The 13,357-nt window shown below is 46.6% G+C and overlaps 1 protein-coding gene and 1 long non-coding RNA gene across 10 annotated transcripts in view; one reads left to right on the forward strand and one right to left on the reverse strand.

Moving 5' to 3' along the window:
- The window catches only part of LOC102900943 (zinc finger protein 558), a 100,388-nt gene that overhangs the window by 16,918 nt on the left and 70,113 nt on the right, over positions 1–13,357 (reverse strand). The window lies entirely within an intron of this gene.
- LOC111557983 overlaps positions 1–13,357 on the forward strand; it is a 59,831-nt gene that overhangs the window by 4,609 nt on the left and 41,865 nt on the right. For all 3 annotated transcript variants that reach the window (XR_006594737.1, XR_006594738.1, XR_002738383.2), the window contains exons 2-3: positions 4,564–4,651; positions 4,773–4,903. This is a non-coding gene — a long non-coding RNA (uncharacterized LOC111557983). The remainder of the gene's footprint in view (positions 1–4,563; positions 4,652–4,772; positions 4,904–13,357) is intronic.

The following is a 13,357-nucleotide window of genomic DNA, read 5'->3' on the forward strand; positions in this document are numbered from 1 at the left end:
ACCATTCAAAGTTAAGTCATTTGAGACCATTTTTGCAGTGTGCGTTTATTATATTTCTAAATGCACACATATTTTCAAGTATTCATTTTTCAATGAAAATTCATATTTTCAATATATTTTGTAGTGGATATCCACAATCACAGGATTAAGTTAGAAATTTAGGGAACTGCTGATAAAAATAGGATAGCAAATCTCCAGACCTGGAGGGTAACTAGGGGCCACCTGGAGTCATTAACTCATCAGATGAAGAAATGAGTCTTCAGAGATGAACGGTTTCAACTAATTAAGGTTACTGTGTGTTCCTTTTTCTTCCTTCTTTCTTTTAAAAACATTTTTTAATGTTTATTTATTTTTGAGAGAGATGAGAGAGAGACAGAGCGTGAGCAGGGGAGAGGCAGAGAGAGAGGGAGACACAGAGTCCGAAGGAGGCTCCAGGCTCCGAGCTGTCAGCACAGAGCCCAACGCGGGGCAGGAACCCAAACCACAAGCCGTGAGATCGTGACCTGAGCCGAATTCGGACACTCAACTAACTGAGCCACCCAGGCGCCCTTCCTTTTTCTTTCTCATGCTGAATTGGTGTATTGCTTCATATTTTTTGCAAAACAATACAAATGTGTAGTATTTGTTTATAATAGCAATCTTTCTAGGTAAGCAAGGTGAGTGATCAAATACTAGCTTGCTTATTTTGTAAATCATTAAGCTTAAACATAAATATTAATTCCGTTTAGAAGTTTGAGAAGATCTACTTCTGTAAGACATTTTGTTAAATTCTCCTGAAGGGAGAGGAAGCAGTCTGCTCTCCAGAAGGGCAGCGTTTATGTGAAAACAATTTTGGGCAAAATTATAGTGCAAGGGGAAATCAGCCCACTACTCCGAAGGGCAAAGTGCAGTGCTCTTACCATTCCAAAAAGGGAGAGGTTAAATTTCAATGGGGACAGACTAGGACACACTTCTGAAAGAGGTATTACAATGTGGTTTAATGACTTCATGCAAATATTAATGATATACCTTAAATTATTTGATATAAAAAGTATACAATGAAATCTGAAATAGTTCGTCGCTGTGCTCACATGGTCAAATGTTTCATAAAATGTGCAAAAGTAGGGGCGCCTGGGTGACTCAGTCGGTTGAGCATCTGACTTCAGCTCAGGTCATGATCTCACAGCTCTTGAGTTCGAGCCCCGTGTCGGGCTCTGTGCTGACAGCTCAGAGCCTGGAGCCTGCTTCCGATTCTGTGTCTCCCTCTCTCTGCCCCTCCCCTGCTCATGCTCTGTCTCTCTCTCTTTCAAAAATAAATAAGCATTAAAATTTTTTTTAAAAAAAGTAAAATGTTAGACGCTTCTTTCCCCCAGCTTTGTTACAGTATAACTGACAATTAAAAATTGTATGTATTTAACTTGATGATTTGATATACATATACATTGTGATTAATCACCACAGTCAAGCTAATTTACATATTCATCACCTCACCTGCTTCCCATCTTCTTGTGTGTGTGTGTGTGTGTGTGTGTGTGTGTGTGTGTGTTAAGAACACTAAAGATCTACCTTCTTAGCAAATTCCAATATGCAATTCAGCATCATTAACTATAGTCACAGCGCTGAACTTTAGGTCTCCAGATATGTTCATCTTGCATAACTGAAACTTGTACCCCTTGATCAACATCTCCCCCTTTGCCCTTCCTCCCACCTCCTGAAAACCACCATCATATGCTGCTGCTGTGAATTTGAATACTTTTCAGATTCCATGTGTGAGATTGTGCAGCATTTGTCTTTCTGCATCTGGTTTATTTCACTTAGATAATGTCCTTCAGATTCATCCACATTGTCTCAAATGGCAGGATTTCCTTCTTTTTTAAGGTTGAATAATATTCCATTTAAATATATCACACTTTCTTTATCTATTTGTCCATTGACAGAAGTTTTGGTTGTTTCCATACCTTGGCTGTTGTAAACATAATGTTAAAACAAACACAGGTATATTGATATCTCTTAGAGATCTTGATTTTATTTTCTTTGGACATATACCTAGAAATGAGATTGCTAGACATTATGGTGGTTCAATTTTTAATTTGGGGAGGAAAGTCCACACAGTTTTTCTTCGTGGCTGCACCAGTGTGCATTCCCACCAACAGTGCACAAGGGTTCACTTCCCTCCACATCCTTGCCAACACTTGTTATCCCTTATCTTTTTGATGATAGCCATTCTATCAGGTGTGGGTCTCCAGCCCCTTGTGAAGCACCTTTTACACCCTTGAAAGGCACAAAAACAGGTATCAGAGCGAGCCTAGAATCAGACCTTCGGACCTCTGTATCATAATGTTACAACAAGATCTTTAAAATTAAACTTCCAAATTTTGAGAACTATAGATTCATTTGCAGTTGTAAGAAATCATACAGAGAGATCTCGCAGAGCCTTTACCTGGGTTCCCCCAATGGCAACATCTTGCAAAACTGTAGTACAAATACCACAGCTAGAAAATTGGCATGGGCATTGTCAAGATACAGAAGAGGTTTTTAAAAAAAATTTTTAAAAATGTTTTTATTTAGGGGCGCCTGGGTGGCGCACTCGGTTGAGCGTCCGACTTCAGCCAGGTCACGATCTCGCGGTCCGCGAGTTCGAGCCCCGCATCGGGCTCTGGGCTGATGGCTCGGAGCCTGGAGCCTGTTTCCGATTCTGTGTCTCCCTCTCTCTCTGCCCCTCCCCCGTTCATGCTCTGTCTCTCTCTGTCCCAAAAAATAAACGTTGAAAAAAAAATTAAAAAAAAATGTTTTTATTTATTTTTGAGACAGAGAGAGACAGACCATGAGCAGAGGAGGAGCAGAGAGAGAGGGAGACACAGAATCCAAAGCAGGCTCCGGGCTCTGAGCTGTCAGCACAGAGCCTGACATGGGGCTCAAACTCACAAGCTGTGAGATCACGACCTGAGCCGAAGTCAGACGTCCAACCAACTGAGCCACCCAGGCCCCCCTTGATACAGAAGAGTTTAATCACCACAGAGATCCCTTCTTTTTCCCTTTTGTAGATGTGCCCACCTCCCCTCTCTGGCCATTTTTGTCCTTTACCCCTGGAAACCACTAACTCGCTTTCCTTCTCCATAATTTTGCCATTTAAATAGTGTTATACAAATAGAACCACACAGTATGTAACCTTTTGGAATTGGCTTTTTTTCACCCGCCACTAAACATAATATTCTGGAGATTGATCTAGGTCATTGCATGCATCAACAGTTTCTTTCTATGGTTGAGTGGTGTTCAGTGGTATGCACCATATTACTCTAGTTAACCATTCACCCCCTGAAGTATATTGTTTTGTTTCTTGGCTATTAAGAATAAAGATTTTCAATAAACACTTGTGTACATATTTTTGTGTGAACGTACATCTTAATTTCTTTGGGATACATGGAGATTAAATTTTTGTTGTTGTTGAAATAATTATAGACTCCAGCAGTTATGGAAAGAGTAGAGAGTTCCATGTACTCATCACTCAGTAAGTCTCAATGTCCCTCTTTTTCAGGGTCAAGCAGAGGGGACAGAATGAATGCCAGATGGGTGACAGGTCACCAGCCTGTGTAACTTCTGGCATGAAAGGGTAACACTTCACATGCCTGTCATTGTCCACTATTTTTAATATTTGTAAACGGTTGGGGAATGCATTTCTCCAAGGCTGAATAAGGCAGTCAAGTGTTTCTGGCAACTTCCTACATCCTGGATTCAATGCAACTTTTTCTTCTTTTTTAACTTTCTTACTCTTTGACATTTTGTAGGTAATCTGTCTTATCTCTGTGGTTGCTACGGGGAAGAAAAAACCACTCTGCAAATTTACCACCATATACCTGTGGGTGGATTGATTTTTATTCTACTTAGCACTCCCTGGGCGTCTTAAAACTGAAACAAACAAATGACGGCTCCAGTTTTGGAAATGTCACTCCTGTAATTTTTTTTTTTTTTTTTTTGAATTTGGATATTCTTTCACTCATTCTCTTGTTTCCTTCTGGAACTTCCTTGAGTGGTGCCAACCACTCCGTATCTTATTTTCTTCTCTTTCTTCACTCTTCTGTGTTCATGGTACATGTCTTACTATTTTCCAGCTTGCCATTTCTCCAATCACTGTGTTCAGTTTGGGTCCTAGTATTCTGTGTATTTAATTTATGTAATGTATTTCCATTAATATATATTTGGCTTGCATATTTTTTAAGTTTATTTATTTTGAGAGAGAGAGAGACAGCGAGAGCACTTGAGCAGGCGAAAGGCAGAGAGAAAGGAGAGAGAGAGAGAGAGAGAGAGAGAGAGAGAGAGAGAGAGAGAGAGAACCCCAAGCAGGATCCACACTGTCAACGCAGAGCCGGGTGCCGGGCTTGAACTCCCAAAATGCGAGATTGTGACCCGAGCTGGAACCAAGAATCGGAGACTTAACTGACTGAGCCACCCAGGTGCCCCTGTTTTCATACATCTAATGTTACGGATCATACACGCACCTCTCCGCCTGGCCCACACCTCATGAGACAGGGCTTTGCAGCCGCTTCTGAGATGCCCCCTTTGATTTTCATTTTCTTACTCCTGCAGTTTCCTCTCTTTGCGTGCAGTTTGGCTGATCCCAGCTGCGTTTTGAGGATGGTAGCCAGTGGATACAAGGATGGAGCTGTGGCCTTTGGTGGGTTTTTCTCCCCTTTACACATTTCTCCCATATAGTGGGAACAATGGGCCTAGCAAGGATGTCATTTCCAGCAGTAAGTGCCTTTTATTTATTTTCTGCTTGATTATTATGATGGAAGGTACCTAGGTGGTTTGAAGATGGATGGACCGAGGCTCTACACATCACCTTCCTGTCCTTCCCCCTGCACCCCCACATCCCAGACCGTCCATATTTCCTCTCTTCCCGCTGACCTTGTTTCCTTCAAAGGAGGTAAGAGAGTTTTCTGTTTTCTGTTTCTTTTTTTTTTCCTCTTAGTTCTCCCTTTCCAGGGCTGGAGGCTTCGTGAGAGAGTGCTGCCCACCAACCAGTACGCTCTACCTCCCTGCCCCCTATCCCACCTCAGCTTCCAACACTCAAACACTCTTTTGACTTGGGGTAAAGCTCTTGTTATAGGCTGAATCGTGCCCCCCGCCCCACCAAGATATATTGCCCCAAATGCACACGAGAAGTATCTGTGGAACAGATGGATTCTTAACGGGCCCTTCCTGATGGGAAGTCAGAACTTGCCACGTAATAGAGGAAGTGAAGGGTCACCACCCTGCTCTGGACACCCCCTACTCTGTCAGTCTGTGTCAGTGCCTGGGGGGTCCCGTTCCTGCATAGATGAAGGAAGGTTCTGTGTAGGGGAATGTGCTGAGGAGATCCTAGGGCGGGGAGGCCTTTGGCATGACCCTGGGCCTTGGCTGGGGTTAGAGACCCGTGGGGGTGCTGGGGCAAGCAGGAGTCACTCAACCAAGTAGTCGACACCTAGTCCCTCTCCCTCCATGGCTAGGCCAGGCTGGGGGCCTGAACACCCACCAAGAGACCAGAGGATGGGAACCCTCGTCAGTGGTGGGGACGGGGGTAGGCGAAGGCAACGGGACAGGGCCTGTAGCTGTGAGAGGGGGTGACCTCTCCTCTGGGGCCCCTCAGCACCTAACTGCCCCTTTGGATGTCTACCTCCTCATGGGGGCCACAAAGTGAGATGATTCCGTGGGGCAGGCCTCACAGGGGGTGATGAAGTTCAGGGGTGGTAAGGAATGTGTGGGAGCAGCGATGACAGTCAGATGACACTGAATCCTCGGGAGACCCAGCGAGGCAGGGGTTCGTTACACTTTCCAGATGAGGAGAGTCTCAGGGAGGCCAGGCCACGGGTGCAAGCTCACACACTAGTGAGTGCTGGAGCTGGGAGAGTTCCAGAATCAGCCTGCTAGAGTTAACCTGGTACCTCTGCTGCTCCACTCCCGGCAAATGTCCGGAGCCCCCAGTCTGGGTTCTGGGGGGAGACATGTTGGGGGGAGACTGGACTGACTGGTCCCATCCTCCAACCTGCAGGTGACCTCCTGTTGGCCACCCCAGACCCTAGGGAGCCCAGGGGAAGAGCAGCAGGAGGCGAGAGTGTCTGCGGGGATGGGCCCGGTCTGGGGCGGGGTGGGGGTGGGGGGGTCGTCGCTCCCAGCTGGAGGCCTCCACCAGTCCAGGGGCCTTCCTTCTTCAGCCTCTCCTGGAGCGAAGAGCCTAGAATGCCTGCACTGGGAGTGACCGGGGCGGGGTGGGGGTGGGGGGAGGGCCTGGAGAGCTGGGTGCAGGATGGAATTGGGGTGGGGAGGGCCAGGACCCGTGTACCCTGGGATTGGCCAAAAGCCGCCTGGAGGGAGAAGTGTTCCTGGAGGGCAGGGGAGGGGCTTTGCGGGGAGGCTGCTAAGACTCCTAGCTTCTCCACTGGGAGCCTGGGGGGGGGGGGCGGGGAAGGTGGCTGAGGGTTTCGGGAAAGGGCCCACGGGGGGGGGGGGCACCTGAGAACAGGGCTCGTCACCCCCCCTCCCCCGCGATGGCACAGGGTGTCATCCCCTCCTGAGTTCTGAGGGCTGGCACAACTCCTCATGGCCCGTCCTGGGAGTTGGGGCATCCTGCCCATGTTGGGGGTAAGGGGAGAGTGCACGGAAGCCGGGAAGCCGGGGCTCAGGGCTGCCGGACTCGGAGCTGCAGGATGCCGTGGCTGGGCCAGACAGCCTCTCCCTCAGGCCCTGCCGCAGGGGGAGTGGAGCCAGGCCCCTCCGAGTCGGGAAGCACACCCCTGGGGAGCGATGCCTTCCAGCCTGAGGCCTCGGTCTCCCCGGCGGAGAGGGCTGGGCTGCAATGTCCCCGCCCCTGTCTTGCTCCGCTTCTCTGGAGCCCGGCCTGTCTCTGCGCGTGCCTGCCCCCTGGTGGGCCCTGGCGGTAGCGCAACAGGAGAGGCGGTGGGGATGCGGGGGAGTGACGCGCCCGGGTTCTGTTTCCGGTGGGATTTGGCTGCTGCGTTCAGAGGAGAGGAGTGAGGTCAGCAGCTGTGGCCTCACTGCAGGGACGGTGGCGGGGGGAAAGCAGAGACCCTCCTGGGAAGGGTCCTCTCTGGCCCCCTACCTTGGGTCTGCATCCTGACCTCTGTCCCTGGAATAGTTGGGGAGGCCCAGCTGTTCCGGGAGACTGCAAATCACTACCGCCTGGGGGCCTGAGAAGCGATTGGGGGCCTGGTTCCAGGCCCTGGAGCCCCTTAGCGAGGATGAGAGGGGAGGCCGAGCGGGAGCCAGGGGGCAGGTTCCTTTCAGTGCCCTTCACCTGGTTCAGGAGCAGAGACAGCCCCTCAGAACTCCCAGGATTTCGAGGTCGGAGGCAATTCCGCGGGGAGAGCAGCGACCACTGAGACGGGGGTGTCTTTTTTAAAAAAATGTTTGTTTATTTTTGAGAGAGAGAGAGAGAGTGTGAGTGAGCATGAGCGAGTGGGGGAGGGACAGAGAGGGGGAACAGAAGATCCGAAGCAGGCTCTGTGCTGACAGCCGGGAGCCCAAAGTGGGGCCCCGGGGCTCGAACTCATGAACCCAGAGGTCATGACCCGAGCCGAAGTCTGACGCTTAACTGACCCGACCGCCCAGGCGCCCTGAAACGCGGTTGTTTTCAAAAGTAGCACTTGCCAGGGCCATGCCCTGCACCAGGACAGGGACTGCCTTGCAATAGCTCTGGAGGCAGAGGAACTTTTTCTGCTTCTCTTGTTGACGTTGCTTTTGACCAGACGTCAGGAACGTCTACTTTTCTAGTTCAGCCTCTAGAAGCACATCAGCAATCAGTGGGGGAAACGATATAGAAAAGTCGGAATGTGCTGGTGGAAAGGATGCGGCCAGAGGAAGATCATTTGCAAATGAGCCAAGGGCCCTCAGGACTTTCCAGCCTTGGGCCCCCTCAAGGGGCTTCTTGGTTGACCCTTTACCTAGATTTGAGTCTCCTGGGATCCCTGTCCATGACCTCTGAATTCCTTTTCCCGTTTGTTTCCTACCAGAGGGAATGATTTGTGATGCAGCTTTTAAGGCCAAAGCTGGGCCTCGGTCCTTAAACATCATGGCCCCCTGTGAATTAGGGCTGCTGGCATTCCTACACTTTCTTAATTCCTTTTAGGGCAGAAATTCCCTAGAAGGCCCTACCTGTCAGGTACATCATGGTCCCGCCTCTCTGGCTGGGGCCTGATGGATCATGGGTGAACTCCAGTTTGCAAGGATAAGGGTATCCTAATCCTTGTCAGTGAATGACCCCCATACTCCCCTTTGCTGCCAAGGGTGACTTCTGGCCCCGTGTGGTTCTGAGGTCACCGGTTTCAGCAATCACAGTTTATTTATTTTAAATTTATTTATTTATTTTGAGAGGGAGAGAGAAAGAAGAAGTGAGCAGGGGAGGAGCAGAGAGAGGGGGAGACAGAGGATCTGAAGTGGGCTCTGCTCGGACAGTAGAGAGAGAGCTCGAACCCATGAACCGCGAGATCATCCCCTGAGCCAAAGTCTGCCGCTTAACCGACTGAGCCACCCAGGTGTCCCCAGTTTATACACTCAGTCGTGTTGTTACCAATTTGTCCTAAAGGGGCAGCTGGGCCCCAGCCTCTGTAGCGTGTAGCCTCTGGGATGGCTGTGTTGCCTTCCATGGGCTTGTGCTATGGTTATGGCATGGGCGGGTGAAGCCTTCCTGTTGGGAGCTTTGAAAGGTGAGACGTGAGGGGGTAGGGTGGGGGCCCAGCAGGGGAATGTCACCAAACCGATGATCTGTGGACAAGTGTGGACACAGCCTTACCAATTAGAATCCTGAGATGCTTCCAATCTGGGCTGGAAACTATACTGCTCTGTGCCCAGCCTCACCTGAGCCCATAACCAGGAGCTAAAGGGTTACCACCTGGCAATTTAAATATCACCACTTGGAAACACCCCGCAAGAGCAAGGCCCAGATGAATTGACAGACCACTGGGTTATCTGCCGCTTCTGTGATGGCTGCAAGCTTTACCCAGAGACACAGCAAGCTGGACTCTGCCAGGAGGCCTTTGGGTACAGCCAGCAGGAAAGATGAACCCGGGCTCCTGGCATCCTGGACCCTTCCTGACACGGCACAGCCATCCAGGAAAGTGATTTGCTTAAGGACAGTTGGTAAGTCTGTATTTTCCCTCCAAAGAGAAAGAGAAGGGCCAGGTCCCAGGGCTAATCTAGGGCTGGGAGGAGGGCACAGGTGTCAGAAGGGTTTTTCCTCCAGGACCGTGAGGCTTCTGAGAGCACACCCAGCATGTAAGAATAGTTTATAAGTCTTGTGTCTACCATATGGCTGGGAGGGACAGTCTGTTGCACCCTTGGAAATCCATTGGCTAATAGTGCACTGGCCGGCACCCGAAAGAGACCCATGGTTGCAGGGAGGGGGTATTATCTGTATCGTACATTCATGTAAATTAAATACATGTACACAATACACACTCAAACTTATTCATACCAGGATAAGGGAGAAATATAACAAATGCACATTTTAGCAACTGATTACCTTGGTGGGATTGATGCCTTCTTTTGTTACCTATTTTATATTTGCTTTGTTCTCAGCTGGTTGTGGTTTGCTGCCTGATGAGGGAGCCTAGTCCTCATTCCTGAAGGGTCTGGGCCATTAGTCCCACCCGGACTGGTTTCTTGTAGTTTTCCAGAGACTTAAATCACAGGGCATGGTGCTACTAAGAAAGCCTTAAGAAATTTCCTTTAGACTTAGGCTTCCTTATCTGCACTGCAGAGCAGCAAACCATTTTCCCTTTGGGAATCAGGATCAGTCACCTCAGCCAGTACTGAAGAAAAATTCTTTCTTTGCCTGTAAATTCACAGGCAGCCTTAACGTGGGCCGTTCACCCCAGGGACCCAGGGAGTGGCGCCTTCTCACGGACTCCGCTTCGGCCTCTCAATGCAGGGAAACACTCCCACTTCACCTCCCCTCCTGTTTGCCACTCTCCCCAGTATAATTTGTTGGAAAACTGTCCTTTTCCTCATTGAATGGTCTTGGTACCCTTGTTGGAAATTACTTGACCATGTATTTCAGGGTTTATTTCTGGGCCCTAGATTCGATTCCACTGGTCTATCTATGTGCCAGGACCCCACTGTTTTAATAACTGTAGCTTTGTTGTAAGTTTTGAGATTAGGAAGTGTGATGTCTCCAGTTTTGGTCTTCTTTTTCTTTCTTTTTTTTTAAAAATTTTTTTTTTCAACGTTTTTTATTTATTTTTGGGACAGAGAGAGACAGAGCATGAACGGGGGAGGGGCAGAGAGAGGGAGACACAGAATCGGAAACAGGCTCCAGGCTCCGAGCCATCAGCCCAGAGCCCGACGCGGGGCTCGAACTCCCGGACCGCGAGATCGTGACCTGGCTGAAGTCGGACGCTTAACCGACTGCGCCACCCAGGCGCCCCTCGGTCTTCTTTTTCAAGATTGCTGTGGCTATGCAGAATCCCTTGAGATTTGATACGAATTTTAGGATGGATTTTTCTGTTTCTGTAAAAAACACCATTGGAGTTTTGATACGGATTGCATTGAATTCGTAGATCACTTTGGGTACTAGGGTGGTTTTAACAATACAGAGTCTTCCAGTCCATGACATGGAACGTTTTCCCATTTATTTATGTCTACTTCATTTTTTTTTTTTTTCCAGCAATGTTTTATAGCTTTCAGTGTTCAAGACTCTTGCTTCTTTGGCTAAGTTTATTCCTAAGAACTTTATTCTTTTTGATGCTACTGTGGATAGAATTTTTAAAATTAAAAAAAAATTTATTGTGTGCATAGAAACAAATAATTTTTGTACGTTGCAAATAATTTTTGTATCTTGCAACTTTGCTGAATTAATTTACTAGTGCACAGTGTGTGTGTGTGTGTGTGTGTGTGTGTGTGTGTGATCTTCAGGGGTTTCTACATGTGGGATCATGTCATTTGTGAACAGGAATAATTTTACTTCTTCCTTTACAGTTTATATGCTTTTGTATTTCTTTTTCTTGCCACATAATTGCTTGGTTAGGATTTACAATATCATGTTAACTAGAAGTGGCAAAAAGCAGGTATCCTTGTCTTGTTCCTGATGTTAAGGAAAACACTTTCAGACTTTTACCATTGAGTCTGATGATAGCCTTGGGCTTTTCATATATGGCCTTTATTATGTTGAGTGTTTTTATCATGAAAGGCTGTTGAGTTTTGAGTTTTTTAAAAATGTACTTTCTGTATCAATAGAAATGATCCTGTGGGTTTTTTCCCCATCATTTTGTCAATGTTGTATATTACATCGATTGATTTTCATAAATTGGGTCATCCTTGGATTCCAGCAATAAATCCCCCTTGGCTGTGGTGTGTGATCTTTTTAATATGCTGCTGAATTTGGTTTGCTAGTGTTTTGTTGAGGATATTTACACTAATATTCATGAGAGATATTGGTCTGCAGCTTTCTTTTCTTGTATTGTCTTTGTTTGACTCTGTGATCAGGGTGGTACTGGCCTTCGAAGAATGAGGAAGAAAGTGTTCCCTCCTCTTTAATTTTTTGGAGGCATTTGACAAGGGTTGATATTAACCATTTCTGTAAATGGTTGGGAGAATTCAACAGTGAAGTCGTGTGGTCCAAGGTTTTCTTTTGTTGAAAAGTTTTTGATTACCAATTCAATCCTCTTGCTAGTTAAAGGTCTATCTGGATTTTTCTGGTTCATTGTGATTCAGTTTTGGTAGGCTGTGTGTCTAGGAGTTTGGACGACCTAGACGAAATGGACAATCTGGGCATACAATTGCTTATATTACTCATACTTTTTTTTTTTTTTTGCTTCTGCAAAATCAGTGGTAACATCCCCACATTCATTTTTTATTTTAGTAATTTGAGTCTTCAATCCTTTTTTTTCTTAGAATAACTAACATCTTGTCAATTTGGTTGATTTTTCCAAGAATCAACTTTTGTTGACTTTCTGTTTTGCTTTCTCTTGACTATTTTATTTATCTTCATTCTAATCTACATTATTTCCTTCCATATGATAGCTTTGGATTTAGTTTGCCTTTCTTTTCCCAAATTTTTAGGATGTAAATTCAGGTTGTTGACAAGAGATAAATAAAATTGAGTTACTGAATATTTGTTTGAAATAAAGTGCCCTCTGTGGGTGGTACAGGTCGTTATCAGTGAGTGTTGCTTATCTTTTATCTTGTTGCTAAAGCATCAGATGAAATGATGCTGCAAGGTTCTTTGTTGATTCAGACACAAGCTTGTTCAAACTTTACCAAATCCTTCAGAGCAGTAGTCTGACAACTACCCTGAACTCCTTTTAGGCATAGGAATTATGGGCACAGGATTATGGAGCTCTCTGTCTCAGGATGGATTTGTCTCCCACCACCACCTTGGAAGTTATACTGGTCACATAACATGATTATATCATAGAGGTGTGAGGAACAACGTGTTTTTCCTAATTGTTTTTCACCTGGATGGAGGGAGTCAGGTGCACAGCCTCAGGCCAAGAGTTTCCCCAGAGCTTTTCGATGAGGTGCACAGCTCCTATCTGTCTCTTTTCTCTTCACGATGGGGTACCTCTATCCATAATAGTTTTGGGGAGAGATTACTTCACACTTGTCATTTCAGTAGATGCCCTTGCACTGGAGGGAAGGGACAGCCAGGATGCTGATCTTTGGGGTTAGAATTTCAATCTTACTTTCTCTCATTTGTGTGAGGACCTCCCTTCTAGCTATCTCATTTCATGTTTCCTTCTCACTTTTTTCCCCTCTATCTTTAACCACTATATGAAATGGGGTATTTTATGCAAATGATCTCATAAAGTAGAGATGAATGTAATTTATGGCAATGTAGCAAGCTCCATGACACTTGGCATGATGGCAGAATCCTATTTAACCTTGGAGAAGGTGTGGGTGATGGTAGCAGAGTGGGATATGTCTTGTGTGAGACACATATTATATTCTTTCCGTGGAACTCTCACATTTCACACCAGAAGAGGGACATCCCTCCTTTTACGTACTTTCTCAAGACATTTAATCCTTCCCAGTACTTAGAAGACTTTTACTTCAGTAAATTTTGACTTGAAAAAAAAATTTAAGAGAGAGAGCATGAGCGGGGGAGAGGGAGGGAGGATCTTAAGCAGGCTCCATGCTCAGCATGGACACGGGGCTTGATACCACAACCCTGGGATTGTGACCTGAGCCAAAATCAAGAATCAGATGCTTAACCAACTGAGCCAGCAAGGTGCCTCTCGCTTGAAATTTTTTACTGTTCACTTGCTAGATCACTATGTGGAAAAGTTGGAGACTGCCCACCAAATTCTTTGTTAGAGCTTATGCCAGATATTGACATAATTACCATGTCTGACTCCAGTTATTTTATCTATGATGCCATGTATGCCAT

The sequence above is a fragment of the Felis catus genome, chromosome A2 (assembly GCF_018350175.1).
Source record: "Felis catus isolate Fca126 chromosome A2, F.catus_Fca126_mat1.0, whole genome shotgun sequence".
NCBI classification, from domain to species: Eukaryota; Metazoa; Chordata; class Mammalia; order Carnivora; family Felidae; genus Felis; species Felis catus.